At 40.8% G+C, this 10,800-nt stretch overlaps 1 long non-coding RNA gene across 1 annotated transcript; it reads left to right on the top strand.

The window, feature by feature from the left end:
• The first annotated feature begins 9,337 nt into the window (after nucleotides 1–9,337).
• Nucleotides 9,338–10,258, top strand: LOC142172812 (uncharacterized). The gene is made up of 2 exons (XR_012701784.1): nucleotides 9,338–9,755; nucleotides 9,946–10,258. It is a non-coding gene; the product is annotated as an uncharacterized LOC142172812 (long non-coding RNA).
• The last annotated feature ends 542 nt before the right edge of the window (nucleotides 10,259–10,800 follow it).

Consider the following 10,800-nt stretch of genomic DNA (forward strand, 5'->3'; position numbering starts at 1 on the left):
CTGTTGAGCTATGTCAACAACCTCATCAAAGGTAGCACCAGATACTCTCTCTCTCTGGTCATAAGCAACCGAAGCTGAAAATCGAGGCCATCTATAAACCTCAAGATCCTCTCTCGATCTGTGGGAACCAACCAGACCGCATGATGAGCCAAATCGGAGAACTACATCTCATACTATGTAACAAACACCCTGACGAAGCTGCTCGAACTACCTACGCAGCTCCTTTTGGGGAGACTTAGGTAAAAACTTCTCCAGGAAGAGAACGAAGAACTGCTACCAAGAAAATGGAGTTGTGCCAACTGGCCTACGCCTTTCGTAAGCCTCCCACCAACTAAGTACATCCTCTGAGAACTAGAAAGTAGTGAATGAGACCCAACTAGTCTCCAGAATGTCTGCGGTCCAAAGCATCCTCTGACACTTATCTAAGAAACCCTATGCATCCTTACCCTCAACACCACTAAATTACGGAGGCTGAAGTCTACCAAACCTCTCCAATCTGCGTTGCTCATCCTCTGGCATGATAGGAGCTACATAGTTCTGAGAAGCTGCAACCGGTTGGGCTGGAGGTGCCCCCGGTTTCTGAAGTCCCTGCACGACCTGCTCAGGTGTGTGAGAGGCGGGAGTTTGAGACCTCCCCCGGCCTAAGAAGTAGCTGCGACTGTAGTAACTAAGACCGCCTGAGCCAGGCCATTGTACATTGATAGAATCTGTGCCAGGGCCTCCTGAAGGACTAGCATAACAATAGGCACAGCCGGTGCCTGAGCTGGTACTGTTGGAGCGTCCGCAACTGGGACCTGATCCAGAACTAGGGCGGCTAGTGGATCTGCAGGTGCTGTCCTAGCTGCTGTGCGAGCTACACCCCTTCCTCTACCATAGCCTCGACCGCGTCCTCGTCCTCTAGTGGCTCCAACTGGTGATACTGGTGGTTGTTCGTCCTAACCGGTAGCGCGTGTCCTCACTATCTATGAGAGAATATAATAATATAAGTTTAGTTACTAGAATCAACAGATTTGCACGACAGGAATTCAAGAATGTGAAGCTTTTCCTAAACGTTCTGCAGCCTCCCGAGGATAAGCACAGACGTCTCTGTACTGATCTACGAGACTCTACTAAATCTGCTCATGACTAGTGAGACCTATGTAACCTAGGCTCTGATACCAACTTGTCACAACCCTAAAACCGACCCGGTCGTGATGGCCTATCATGAAACTAGGCCAGCCAACATAAACCCCAAATCCAACCAGTAATTCATAAAAGTTATTTTAAGCTATTAATTAACAAAATCTTATAACATAAGTCTAAATAACCAGTACGAAAAATAACACAAGCCCGACATCAGGATGTCACAAGTCACGAGCAACTACAAGATTTGTCTATGTATAAGAAAGGATATTATAGTCCAGAAATAAAATACTAAGAACAGTCTGAGTAAGGTAAGAAGGAGAAGTGAACGACTACGAACGACAAGCAGCTACCTTGCTAACTCCGAACACCTGCTTGAAGAACGATCAACGCTCACTATCGAGACCCGCAACTCCTAGATCTGCACACAAGGTGCAAGGAGTAATGTGAGTATGCCAACTCTATAAGTAACAAAAATAAATGAAAGCTGAGCAGTAAGAAGACAAATAATTCCACGTCATAGCACTACAACAAATACAGTACATTCCCAAAACAGTACAGAAATCAATTAACTCATAATACAACTTAGTCTCAGTAAAACCTTTTCTTTTAAAAACATCTTTCAATAGTTTCAAACAAGTAATGAAATAGTGAATAAAAATAATAGAAACGTAAACAGCCCATCGGGCAAGACATGTACCATAAATCGCCCCTTGGGAAAAATATCAACAGAACCAGCCCTCGGGCTACCTCACAATCACTCGTAATCAGCCCCTCGGGCAACAACATAAATCAAAAACAGCTCCTCGAGTAATATCACATCACTCACACTGGATACCCATGCTCAATGAGGGTGTTCAGACTCCACAGGGGCTCCTACAACCCAAGCGTTATAACAAGCCATCTCGTGGCATAATAACCCTCGACCTCTCATATTCCACAAATCAATGCAACATGCTGCGGCCTGCAGCCTGATCCCATGATATCCTCACAATACAGGCCCTCGGCCTCTCTCAGTCAAAAACCTATCAAGCCACTCGGGCTAACAATAAAACGGGTGCTCAACCCAAAAATATCATTTATTTATATCAAAATGGAGTAAATAAGGCTGAGTTATGAAATCAGTAAAACACAGTATGACTGAGTACAAATATTAAGTTAAAATAATAAGGAATAGTAGTAAAAAGCCCTTAAGGGTCCAAACAGCTTGGCACGAGGCCCAAATATGACATTCAGCTCAAAACATAGTAATACTTTCCAAAAACACAATGATATCAAAATGATGACGATTATATACACGACTTAATAGTCGTACGGGACGGACCAAGTCACAATCCCCAACGGTGCACGAACTCACATTCGTCATCTAGCGTGTGCGCCACCTCAAAGTAGTGAAACGATGTGAAATCCGAGGTTTCATACCCTCAGGACAATATTTACAATCATTACTTACCTCAAACCGGTCCAAACTACTCTAGCCCATGATGCCTTTGCCTCTCGACTCGGCCTCCAAATGCTCCAAATCTAACCAAAATCAGTATTACATATTTAATACACGCTAAAGGAACAAAGCCCAAGCGAAAATAATCAAATTAATTCAAAAATTCCGAAATTGGCCAAACCCAACCCCCGGTCCCACGTCTCGGAATCCGATAAAAATCACATCACTAGAATCCTTATCCTCTCATGAGTCTATCCATATCAAATTCACCAAAATCCGACGTCAAATGGCCATCAAAACCCCCAAAATTAACTCTTCAAATTTTCTTCCATTTTTTCTAATTTTCACCCCAAATTCCCAAATTAAATGATAAAAATCATGACATAATCATGAGATTTAACCAAATTTGAGTGTAGAACACTTACTCCAATCACTCATCTGAAAATCCCCTCCAAAATCGCCTTCTCCCGAGCTCTCTAATGAATTTTAAAATTATGGACTAAAACCCTCGTTTTTGAACTTAAATATTCTGTCCAGAAGTTTTTTTCTTCGTGAACGCGTTAGTGCCCTCGCGTTCGCGAAGCACAACTGCCTTTGACCTGGAAATCCTTCTACACGAACGGGATGCCCACTCGCAAACGCGTACCTTAACCAGCTCAACCATCACGAATGTGACGCCCTCCTCGCGAACGCGATGCATACTCAGATCAAACCTTCGCGTTCGCAGCCTCCCCTTTGCAAACACGAAGAACAAAATCCCTCTGCTCTCAATAACCCTTCGCGACGCGATAGCCTTCTCGCGAACGCGAAGAAGGATTCTCTGCAACAAAATACCAAAAATCTACCAACTTCTAAAGCCAAGAATTGATCCGTTAACAACGTGAAACTCACCCGAGGCCTTCGGGACCTCAACCAAACATGCCAACACATCCCATAAGATTATTCAAACTTATTCCAGCCCTCGAAACACTCAAAACAACATCAAAACATCAAATCACCATCGGATTCAAGCCTAAGGATTTCCAAACTTCCGAATTCTGCAAATGATGCAAAAACTTATCAAACCTCGTCCGAATTGCCTTAAATTTTGCACACACGTCACAAATGATACAACAGACCTACTCCAATTATCGAAATTCTAATTTGACCCCGATATCAAGATTTTCACTGCCGACCAAAAAATACCAAAATTTCAATTTCGCCAATTCAAGCCTAAATCTACCGCGGACCTCCAAATTACATTCCGAACACGCTCCTAAGTCCAAAATCACCTAACGGAGTTGCCGAACCATAAAAATCAAATTCCAAGATCATTTACTCACAAGTCAACTTCCGATTGACTTTTCCAACTAAAGCTACCAAATAAGAGACTAATTATCTCATTTCACTCCATGACCACTCCGAATACAGAACAACCAATACGTATGATGAAATACAGCTGAACAATACATAAAAAAGCAAAAATAGGGGATACATGGCTGTAATTCATAAAACGACCGGTCGGGTTGTTACATCACAATTTTTTTATAAAGTCAAAAGAGAGATATAGAGAGAAGAAAAAAATTTGTTGTTAAGTCAAAATCAAAAAATTCAAAAAATGGGGAACCCTTCCTCGGGTTTAGTCTCATTTATCAAAAAATCTAAAAACAAAAGGAAAAAAAAGAAAGAAAAAATCATCAAATATTGATTTGCTTACTACCAACATAGTTAGGAGTATGTATGAGAAAGAACAAGTGTTTAAGTGGTATGATGGAGATGATCAGCTTTGGGTAAACCATAAACTCTTGTGGTACCTCTCAATTATACCTTAGTGAAGCTTGAAAAATCGCGTGCTTACAGTTAGCGTAAGAACAAAGCCGACCTTATCGTTTCATGTGCATTGTGTGGTGATCCTAGATTAAAATTCATTGCATTGCATTGTAGATCTATAACTTGTTGAATGTCTGTTGAGGCAAAATCCTGATTAACACTGGGTTCAGGAAAGGATCGTAGGCCTTCTTTGACCCGTTTGAACCTTTCTAGCCTATTAAATGACATCAAACGCTAGCATTCCCCCTTTGAGTCTTAAGCCTTTTTCTTGGGCAACTACTTCTTAGCCTATACCTTTTTGTGCTTAAAATCACTACCCCTCTCTTGGCTCAACCACCTTGCCACTGAAAACGTGTAACTTCGGATGAAGACCAAAGTGAAGGCGACATGCATGAAAAGGCAAAAGATGCAAAGTTCAAGACAATTAGAGATATGATTTCAGGAAAAGAAGGCGGAAACTACACCATTCAAAAGGAGGATCCAACAAGAGGGAGAAAACTTCCACAAATTCAAAGGAAAATAAAAAAAAAGAGAAAAAGGGAAAAACTCTACAAATTCAAAGAGGAGGAATTCCGAAAAAAAAGAAGGGAAAAACTCTTGCAAAGCAGGAGAAACCTCAAAACAAAAGAAAGAAATAAAAAACCTTCAAAAACGGAAGAAGAGCCTCCTACAAGTTCATAAGAAGTCAAATCAAAGAAAGGGACATCAAGCCAAACATGATCAAGCACTAAAGCATGGTTTGAACTCCGAAGATACGAATGCAGTGCAGTGCTTATGGAGGAATTAGCCACTTTCAACACAAATGAGTATCCTACCCGACCCTAAGCCTACATTACAAGCCAATGATAAAGCCCTACACGATCCTATTCCAAGTGTTCTCACATAAGTGGATACTTACATAAAGGTCAAACATATGGTATCTCAATCACATGTATTGAATGTCATTCTGAGTGTGAGTGTGCTTCGCAAGATGTCCTAAAAAATAACATTAATATTTCATAAATATGTAAAAATTAGGACTTTCTTTGTGGCGAGGGCACTTGAAACATGAGTTAGGCAGAATTCAAACCCTTGATTGAAACAAGGAGAACAAATCTTGTCGAACCTAGGTATACTTGAGGTACCGCTTGAAGCTATAGGAATTACCCATAAGTTGATCTCGGTTCGCTGAAAAGTATAAGGTGAAAATTCCTATGCACAAAACTAATTGTTGGTACCAACCAAAGTCATGTAAAAAAAAGTGAGATGATGATTGATCAATAAATCACAGTCTTTCTCTACTCTTCAAATTTTTAAATATTCTCTACAAAAAGCTACAAAAAACGGAAAATACAGAAACCAAAAGGTCACATTTTTTTTACGGTAGATTTAGGTCTTGTTTTAACAGAACTACGCCCGACCTGACTTCCCGGGGGGGGGGGGGGGTACGTAAGAAACCCACGTAAGGTTCGATCCCACTTTTGTAACTTTAAACCAAAAATTATTTCTATATATTCGAAACTATGCCGGGACTTGATTTCCTTTGGTAGGAATACGTAGGCAATCCACATTGGATTCAGTCATCTTTTGCGATCGAACTACGTTTTGGCCTGATTCCATTAGGATACGTAGGCCGTCTTAGTTAGACTCGACCATATCATTTCAAAATTCATCATTTTGCATCTAAAAGTAATTTCTTGCTTTTCGAGGCGCCCTCCTGAACAATGGGCATTTTCTTTCAAATTCAAATTTTCAGGCGCTCTCCTAAATGATGGGCATTTGTTTTTAAAGCCAGATCTTCCAGGAGTCTTCCTGAACAATGGACATTTCATTTCAAGTCAAATTTTATAGGCGTCCATCTTCTAATATAATTATTTTAGATTTTAAATGCTTCGATATTGCTTCGTACCGATACACAATCCGAATTTCCTTCAATAATCAAAGTGCCTCCGATCACTTCGGACCGGTACACAGTCCGAATTTCCTTTTACATTCAAATGCTCCGATATTGTTTTGGGCCAGTACAAAGTTTGGATTTTCTTTCAAGACCGTTATCTAGCCCGGATCCCTTTCGAATTGGAGTTCCAACCCGGGACCCTATTTCATTCAAAAAATCACATATCCATCTTTATCTAATCAATCCCAATAGAATAGTCTCCATTTCCTCAATTCTACTTATCAAAGATCCGACACTACGTGAAATTATCTTCTAGCAAATAACTGAGGCAGATTTTGAGAATGGACGTCAAGCTTTCCAACTACAATCGACGTCATGTCCCAAGTATCATCATATGTCCCATTGAAATGGGGTGTGTAGATAATCCAAACCCCCATAGTCAAAATAACACTAGTGTCATCACAGCTTGATGTTAGGGCAATTTTCATAATCAAAAAATCAAATCATCCAATCGCTTTCTTGAACTACAATCGGCTTGTTTCTCGTTACATCCGAGATATGTAGGAAAACTCAACAAAGAGCCCGGTTGTGTCCAAATAAAAATCCATCCAATCAATCTATCTACTATCCGCATCTACGTCCCAATGTTACCACATTCCGACAGTGGGCAATTTTGGAAGCAATGTCGAGATCACATGACTTTTTCGTCCTCGACCATTCGTCTTCCACTCCATGAGACTATAATCCACAAGTAGTACTCAATCTTACGGAACTACACGTGACCTGATTCTCGTGCAATCGGAAATATGTAAGCAACTCAAATACCAGAGTTCGGTCACAATCTTCAAAATATCCTCCATTCGCACTTTGTCATCTTGGGTCAAAATTGAGTATGGTGACAATTGTTTTGCTCGAAGACTCTAACATCATCTCCAGTCAAAGAGGGGTAGCTGTTGACAGTCAATTTTGACCTTCCTTATTTAAAAATTAAAGTCTGCACGCTTTCTTGTCAAAAAATGATAAAATATAGTATTTTGCACTTTTTAACTATAATGCAATTTTTGATAACTATTCCCATTTTTACAAATACAGAAATTGTTATAAGTTTATTGCAGTTAAATATTACCATTTTTGTGTATTTTATAAATTGCAAACAATTTATTGATAACTGTCCTATTTCAAACATGAGGATATTCTATCAATTTATTATCTTTCAAAAAAAATAATAATAATTACTATAACACAATTGTAGTAGTTATATTTTCAAATAACAACTATAGGGGCATCAAATTACTAAGTCATACCATGAAAGTTTGGGAGAGAGTGGTAGAAATGAGAGTGCGAAGGACGGTGTCTATTTCAGACAACCAGTTCGGGTTCATGCCGGGACGATCTACCATAGAAGCTATCCACCTTATTAGGAGGATGGTGGAACAGTACAGAGATAAGAAGAAGGATCTCCACATGGTGTTTATTGATCTGGAGAAAGCGTACGATAAGGTTCCTAGGAAGGTCTTATGGAGCTGCTTAGAGGATAAAGAGGTCCCGAGTAACTATATTAGGGTGATTAAAGACATGTATGATGGAGCTAAGACTCGGGTTAGGACAATAGGAGGCGACTCTGAACACTTTCCAGTTATTACGGGATTGCACCAAGGGTCTGCGCTCAGCTCATTCCTATTTGCCCTGGTGATGGATGAACTGACTCATCATATTCAAGGGGAGGTTCCATGGTGCATGCTATTTGCTGATGACATTATTCTAATAGACGAGACAAGAGGTGGCGTCAACGAGAGGCTAGAGATTTGGAGACATGCTCTTGAGTCTAAAGGTTTAAAGTTGTGTAGGACGAAGACGGAATACCTCGAGTGCAAATTTGGAGTTGAGCCGACGGAAGCGGGAGTTGAAGTGAGGCTTGACTCTCAAGTCATTCCCAAGAAAGGTAGTTTCAAGTACCTTGGATCGGTTATTCAGGGGATCGGGGAGATTGACGAGGATGTCACACACCGTATAGGGGTGGGGTGGATGAAGTGGAGGTTAGCGTCGGGAGTCTTGTGTGACAAGAAAGTGTCACCGTTACTAAAAGGTAAGTTTTATAGAGCAGTGGTTAGGCCTGCCATGTTGTATGGAACTGAATGTTGGCCGGTAAAGAACTCACACACCCAGAAGATAAAAGTAGCAGAGATGAGGATGTTGAGGTGGATGTACGGGCATACAAGGATGGATAAGATTAGGAATGCAGATATTCGAGAGAAGGTGGGTGTGGCCCCCATGGAGGACAAGATGCGGGAAGTAAGACTCAGATGGTTCGGGCACATTCAGAGGAGGAGCACTGATGCACCGGTGAGGAGGTGTGAGCGACTGGCTGTAGTGGGCACGCGGAGAGGTAGAGGGAGACCTAAGAAGTATTGGGGAGAGGTGATCAGACAGGACATGGCGCGACTTAGGATTACTGAGGACATGGCCCTTGATAGGGAATTATGGAGGTCGAGCATTAAGGTTGTAGGTTAGGGGAGAGTGTGAATATTTCTACAGCACAAGTGAGGGAGACTATCTAGTTAGGAGTTAGACTAGGAATGTCAGTGGTCGTCTATTGATGCAGGGCTTTACCTTCTAGTTGTACTATACCAGCCATCTATTTCGTATTTCGTATTTCGTATCCTGTATTTCATATTTCATATCTCTTATATATTGTTGTTATTTTTATTAAGCATTTTTATGGCACTAATATATCGGCTCCTGTTGCTTTTTTGAGCTGAGGGTCTCCTGGAAACAGCCTCTTTACCCTTCGGGGTAGGGGTAAGGTCTGCGTACATATTACCCTCCCCAGACCCCACTTGTGGGATTATACTGGATTGTTGTTGTAGTCTACTAGTTACATAGAAGCCAATAGAATTAATTTTAAAATACGGATCAAGTATGGTCAAATTGAATGCCTCGTCAACATTCGATGTGACAAGACATTTGATACGATTAGACATTGACACGACATGACATTATTGTGCACGTGACACCGATGTGACATTACATCTTGACTACATATTGACCATTCTTTCACATTTTTACATTTATTTTTCTAAAAAGGAAAGACCACATATTTCATTTCATACACACTACATAAACAAATACACTACACAACACACACACTTTATAATATCATATTTTTAGTTCATTAAAAACCCTAGCAAAATAAAAACTTTTCTCATTTTAGAGAAGCCAAAAGCCGTCCCATCCCCTCACATCCTCCTTGGGTGATCGGCCACCACGCTACCGCCAGATTTCATCATCGGCGGCCAGTGACTCCTCCTTCCCCTTAACCCCCCCGCTTCTCTCTATGCATTTCTCTTCTCGCCTTGTTCCTTTGTCCTACAGGCCACTGGAGAAGATGATGTCGGCGAGGGAAGTTCAGTCCACTCCCTCCTCATTTTTCTTTTAAGCCGCCAGGTGTCGCCGTCGGGTTGGCCGTTGATTCGAATGTTACAGATCCACTCAGATCTGGCTTTAAACGTTAGCCTCCTTTATTTTCTGTTATTCTTACGACCACGCGGAGGTTCATCACTGGCGAGTCGTTCGCATGCATTGTTGCTTGTTATATTGAGTTCGTTACTATTGACCGTCTCCGGTTATATATATATATATGTGTGTGTTTTCCACTGACTCTTTGTGAATGTTTCCTTGATTTTCTGGTTTGTTATAGGTAAAGCTCAGGTCTAAAGGTTCTGGCCTGAAATATAACTTTCCGGCGACCCTTGTTACACCACGAATCTGGCCGAAAAATTTGTCCGTTGTTGCCGTGTGCTGTTATTGTTCTAAGGGCCTTTGTTTTCTTATGATATCGGTTATTTGGGGTTGTGTTGTTTCATTGACTTTAATTTTTAGCCAAAATGTTTTAAGGCTATTGTTGGCATCCTTTGTTTGTCTCGTTTTTGTCTTTCGATCTTATTTGTCTGAAACTAATCTCCAGTGATAATGGTCTCTAATGAGCAAAAGTTTCCTTGGTTTTCATTAGACGTGATTGTTTCCGTTGGAAATCGTTGATGCAACTGTCCTTTTGTTGCCTTGGACGATGTTGTTGGATATGCTAGAAATTGTTGATGCTAGTGTCCATTTGTTGTCTCAGAGCAAGCAGAATTGATTTGGTTTAATCCACTGTGAATCCTTAATTTAATTGATATAAGTTACACATTAGTGGACGTGCTGATTTGAAAAAACACTACACCAGATAAGCCGATGAGAAAATAACCCCCGATCCAAACTCAAATCATCTGTGAATCTTGCATTCATCACAGTGACTGTCAGGTCAACTATTACAACCGATCCAAACTCAAATCTCATAAATATTACCCATTGGTAGAAAAGAAGGTCTCCACACAACATCATAAGGACCACATATCCGTAGATTACCTCATAAGTTATAATCTACTTGCTTAGCCTCAAACTAACATCTCTCTATACGCTTTCACAGCTCCAGCTACTACGCAATCACTTGATCTTCCTGAGTCTGAGCCCATCAACAAAATACGAGAATCTGATTTGTTTCCCACTTAAACAA

This window comes from Nicotiana tabacum, chromosome 18 (genome assembly GCF_000715075.1).
Source record: "Nicotiana tabacum cultivar K326 chromosome 18, ASM71507v2, whole genome shotgun sequence".
NCBI classification, from domain to species: Eukaryota; Viridiplantae; Streptophyta; class Magnoliopsida; order Solanales; family Solanaceae; genus Nicotiana; species Nicotiana tabacum.